Source organism: Bubalus bubalis, chromosome 4, assembly GCF_019923935.1.
Source record: "Bubalus bubalis isolate 160015118507 breed Murrah chromosome 4, NDDB_SH_1, whole genome shotgun sequence".
Classification (NCBI taxonomy): Eukaryota; Metazoa; Chordata; class Mammalia; order Artiodactyla; family Bovidae; genus Bubalus; species Bubalus bubalis.
Window position 1 is genome coordinate 67,875,716 of NC_059160.1, and position 5,910 is coordinate 67,881,625.

Here is a 5,910-nt window from a genome sequence, read left to right on the forward strand (position 1 = left end):
AACCAATCATGTGACCAAGGCTAATGTCAATGTGGAAAAGGACAACATGAGGGCTTCAATCTGGAAAATCTGATTTCTTGAAGGACAGCTAACTGAAAGTCTACTTTAAAATGATTAGTTATCAAACTGAGTATTCATAAATACAGATAGGGGCTTCCCAGGTGATGCAATTGTGAAGAATCTGCCTGCCAATGTAGGAGGTGCAAGAGATGAGAGGTTGATTCCTGGATCAGGAAGATATCCTGGAGTAGGAAATGGCAACTCACTCCAGTACTCTTGCTTGGAAAATTCCTTGGACAGAGGAACCGAGAGGGCTACAGTCCATAATGTTTCAGAGTCGGACATGACTGAGCATGCGCGCTCACACACACACACACACACACACACACACAAATACAGACAACTTCTTACTTAGAGGTTTAAAAAGAAATTTACCAAAACATGATTTTTTTATTTGTTACAGAAAAGTACATTAGAATACCAAAATATTATATGCATCTTTGGAATTACAGAAACTCTAAACTTTTTAAGATATTCTTGACTCACGTACTTACTTATTCATATTTATCATGCAACATTAGGTGCTCTAAAAAGCACAAGAGTAAGTAATGAGACAGACATATTTGCTGCGCTCATGAATGTTTAACGAATATTAAATAAAGACTTCTGTAAATAATTTTAAAATACAATTGTAATAAAGTTCTTCTTATAAAAAGTTCAATATATACAGTAAAACAACAAAGCATGAAACACAGTTTATAACTTGAGAGACACTTTTACTAGCATCAAAAATTCTAAAAATAAATAAACAGATATAACTTGTCTGTAAGTAGCAAAATAGTCTATCTCCAACTGCATTAGATGATTAAAGTTATACATAATTCATAATCCTCATAATTCCTAGTGCTATTTTGTACATTAAAGCGGTCATGCAAAAAGATTAGCTCTGATGCTGAGGAAGGAGTTGACTCAAGAAAGGAAGAAAACGAATACAGAAAGCAACAAGTAAGAAAATTTCTCAACATTAAGAAAAAAATGTTAGGGGAGGTAAATTTTTAAAACATCATCCTTCATATATTTTCAAAAATACAACTTAAATAATGGAAGAATAATAAGAGTCTTACTAGTTGGTTAAGATTTTTTAAAGAACCTGGAGAAAAAGAAATCCAAATAGGTAGAATATAAACAGTTGCTGCCTTCAAAAAGCATATCAGAAATAAAGAATAACATCTTTATCAGTGTGAATCTTTTTCTATTTCTGCACTTCAAGAGAAGCTAGACACTGGCTTTATGTGCTATGTGTGGACTCAGCATGACAGCCACCTCACTGTAATAAAAGGATCAGAGTATCACTGTTACTTGTTCATTGAAAGGACTGATGCTGAAGCTGAAACTCCAATACTTTGGCCAGCTGATGTGAAGAACTGACTCAATGGAAAAGACCCTGATGCTGGGAAAGATTGAAGGCAGGAGGAGAAGGGGACACCAGAGAATGGGATGGTTGGATGGCATCACTGACTCAGTGGACATGAGTTTGGGTAAGCTCCAGGAGTTGATGGACAGGAAATTCTGGTGTGCTGCAGTCCGTGGGGTTGCAAAGAGTCGGACATGACTGAGCAACTGAACTGAACTGATCAATGTCACGGGTCACTAGAAAACAGGAAACTATGGCCATCCATACTTCTCTCTCATGTTTCCTATGAGAAAAAGTTTTGCTTTATATTGAAGTTGTCCACCTAGAGAAAACTTTCATAGACATGGGCAGCATCCACTCATTTTAGATAGATAATATATACTTCACACTCGATTCTGGAATCCATGCTACATGCGGGTCACTTCAGTCATGTCCAACTCTTTTTGATGCTATGGACTGTAGCCCACTAGGCTCCTCTGTCCATGCAGTTCTCCTGCCAAGAATATTGGCATGGGTTGCCGCGCCATCCACCAGGGGATCTTCCCAACCCAGAGATAAAACTTGCATCTCTTATATCTCCTGCATTGGCGGGCAGGTTCTTTACCAAATGATACAGAATGGCTTACAAACAATGACCACACATAGCAGTGAGCATTTGTGATTTGAAGATTTTGAGTTGAAGTATCATTTTCAATTAAATAATAATAGGGCTTCTTGGAAAAACAATTATAGCTTATACAAGGTACTTCTAGAACTCTGACAGACAAGATAGTTGAAGTGGGAAAGTAGCTTCCCTATTTTTGTTTCAGATTAGAACACTGCCTCAGAGCCAAGTGGGCAGTGAAATATCCTGCTATATAACCTTGCTCTCTTTTAGAAATCTTCATTATCAATTTTCACTCAGATTTCAAAAGCGACAGACTTATCACATTTGTAAACATTCAGTTGCTAGATCACCATATTTTTAGTACATTCTCTTCACTTTTAGTGCCTTTTTATGTATGCATATACATCCTCAATATTCATATTATTCTGCTACTTGCATGTCATGCAAATATTATATGGTCTTGGGTATTCATTGAATACAAAGGTTTTTAATGCTCACATTGAATCACATTACAGAAATGAATGCATTTTTAAATTAATATCTAATTGTATATTCCCATATTATAAATTATCTTTTGATTGTTTACATCAGGGAACCTACTATATGATTTTCCAGTCAAATACTTATTATGTGATATAGTTATTAAAACTTGGGTTGCCTATCCCACCATTAAATGGGATTGGTTAAAACTGAAGACAATCTTGGACATAATGAAATATTCTCCAAAGAGCCAATGTTACTCAAAAGTCTGATCATACACATAAACCATTATAAAATGGCTCCACCAATATTTCAGTAAGACTAGAAAGAAAGGGTACGGGTAGAACAGGGGAGGGAGGAAAGGAAGAAAGAAGAGAGAGAATTGCTGCAAATAAAATTGAAAAGAAATAGGTGAAAGGGATAAATACAGGAAAGTAGAAATAGCAAGGGGTGAGAGGGTGAGCCTGAATACTACTAGGTCCAAGTTTCATAGAGAAAAAAGAATTACAAGCCACGTGGAACTTATTACAAGTGTTATTTTTCAATAAGCAAATGTCAGACACTCACTTCACTCTACCTGTGGAAAGAGGGACTATGGCTCCATTATTTAGCAAAGACATGTAGAGGAGGAGAAAACACTAACTGAATTGAGGGAAACTTCTAATCCTGGCAAATGTTAATTCTTCAATCTACTAATAACTTGATTAATAAATTCTTAGTGAAGCAAGTCTCAAAACATTTGGGCTTGGGACCCGAGTTAGAGAAAGTCATTGAAAGGATGTGGCTGTCAACTGACTGCAAGCTGGACCCGGGCAATTGGAAGACCTTGGAGTGTATTGATATATTTCATCCACCATTACCACACTAGAAGTTGTTTCAAGGACACATCTTTGAGAAAGTAAGGTGTTGAGACCATCTGGACTGAATATGTGATTTAACCCTGGTCAGGCCTCTAAATAAACCAAGATTCTGGACTGAGGTGCTGAGATCTAGTTGCAGCATCCAAGACAACCTCATATGTAAGTTCCCTTGCTTGTTAAACCTGCCATCTGCCAACATGGAGTGGTCTGCCTTTTAAGTCTCTCCTTGCTCACTGTGTACAGGGGCCAGTTTTAGACCTCCCCAGGGAACTCTTGAGGTGGCAAAAATAACATCCCTTTTAACTGTTTAAAAATACAGGACTATAAGGAGATGGTGTTCATGTGGTCTATATCTATTAATATTTGTCATATTGGAAATTAACACTGTGGGAAATATTTATAGACCAAATAAATTTATTACACATTTGCATAATACATTTTTAAAATAACTATTTCTCAAACAAAAACATTTAGTGAGAAGAATGGCGCTGTATTGAATATTTTAAAATATCTGTAAAGACTGGCTTAATGGAGGACAGTAGCTTTCTTTTGATTTTACATACAGTCTGTGGCGGTATATGTCCTTGGTTGAGGTAAACACAGAAACGACCCTCACACAGAAACATGAAGATGTGAACATTGAGGAAACATGATAATTGATACCAGAGCAAATTCAGCAGTCTAAAACAATGCACACATTTTACTCCATAAAATTGATTGATCTGTCTTGCATTTTACATGGATCTTTTATTCATGCATGATTTTGCTAGCACCAGATAACATCGATTATTTTAGAAACATTGATTCACTGAGTTTGTGCAGATCCTCTAAATGTTTGACACATTTCATTATGCAGTAAGAAAAAAACATATTTTTATTTTTACTTTCAATCTTATTTGTAAACCATTTAACTATCTGGAAGCTTTCAAGCACCCAGGGTCTAATAAAAATTTTCCAGAATTCTAATTTTCTCTCGAAGGCCCAAAAATTGTCACTGAAAGAAAAACACTGTCAGTTATTTTCCGTGAAGTTACAGTCTTCGTTCATTGTTAAGAAAACATATGTCAAACACTCAAGTCTGGTTAAACGCAGGTTGTCTGTTTTCTTTTTCCAAGTAAAGTCAAGTTTTTTTTAAATAAAAGAAAGCATCCAGATCAGCTAGTAGCACAATTGTACAAGTGCTTTATATACTAGAGATGATTATGCATGTTTCTCAGTCACACAAAATATCAAAAAGGATGTACACAAGCATTGAGATTTAATAAAATTAATTTTTCTTATTACATCCTCAAGGACTATCGTAAGTGAAACTATTTTTAAATTTCTTTACAGCAAATTCATGGTGATGAAGAATATAATAACATTAGTACCTTTGAGGGCTACTGTCTTTCTTTGTGTTACTTTACCAGTAGCTTTTCCACCATTGTTGTACCATCAATGAAATTATGACACAGAGAAAAGGTAACATAATGTCATAATATTACTATAAATACAATTTGACTTTGCACACCCTATGAAAATGTTACAGGAACCACCACACCCTTAGGCGAGTAACATCATAATGAAATAAAACTCGAAAAAAAACAGCATTGCCAATGGACAATCAAATATGAGATGCCCTCAGCTATCTTTAAGGAATGTTACTCTGATAAATGTTTTTGTCCACAACTAATTAAGTTCTGGAAAATATATTATTATCAGAACAGGGATGAGGTAAGAGCAACTTAATCATGCCTTTGCTTTGCCCTATTGTAAAAGGTAGTACAAGACTTTCTAAGGTTTGGGTGCTGTATTCAGATTTTTTCTTCAATTTCATCAGGGCTATAATACAAACATTCTTGATGTCTGACAACAGGTACTTAAATATATATTAACTGATAAATATGTATGTATCAATAACTATTAATATTTATTGAATATTGTTGTTCATTCACTGTTGTGTCCAACTCTTTGCAACCCCATGGACTGCAGCACACCAGGCTTCCCTGTCCTTCACCATCTCCCAGAGTTTGCCCAAGTTCATATCCATTAAGTCAATGATGTCTTCCAACAATCTCATCCTCTGTCACTCGCTTCTCCTCCTGCCCTCAATCTTTCCAAGCATCAGGGTCTTTTCCAAGGAGTCAGCTCTTCACATCAGATGGCCTAAGTATTGGAGCTTCAGCATCAGTCCTTCTAATGAATATTGTGGGTTGATTTCCTTTAGGATTGACTAGTTTGATCTCTTTGCAGTCCAAGGGACTCTCAAGAGTATTCTCAAGCACCACAACTCAAAAGCAACAATTCTTTGGTGCTCAGCCTTCTTTATGGTCCAACTCTCACATCTGTACATGACTACTGGAAATACCATGGTTTTGATTATACAGATTTTTGTTGGCAAAGTGATTACTCTGTTTTTTAATATACTGCCTAGGTTTGTCATGGCTTTTCCTCCAAAGAGCAAGAATCTTTTCATTCTGTGGCTGCAGTCACTGTCTGCAGTGATTTTGGAGCCCAAAACAATAAAATCTGCCACTATCTCCACTTTTCCCCCATCTATTTGCCATGAA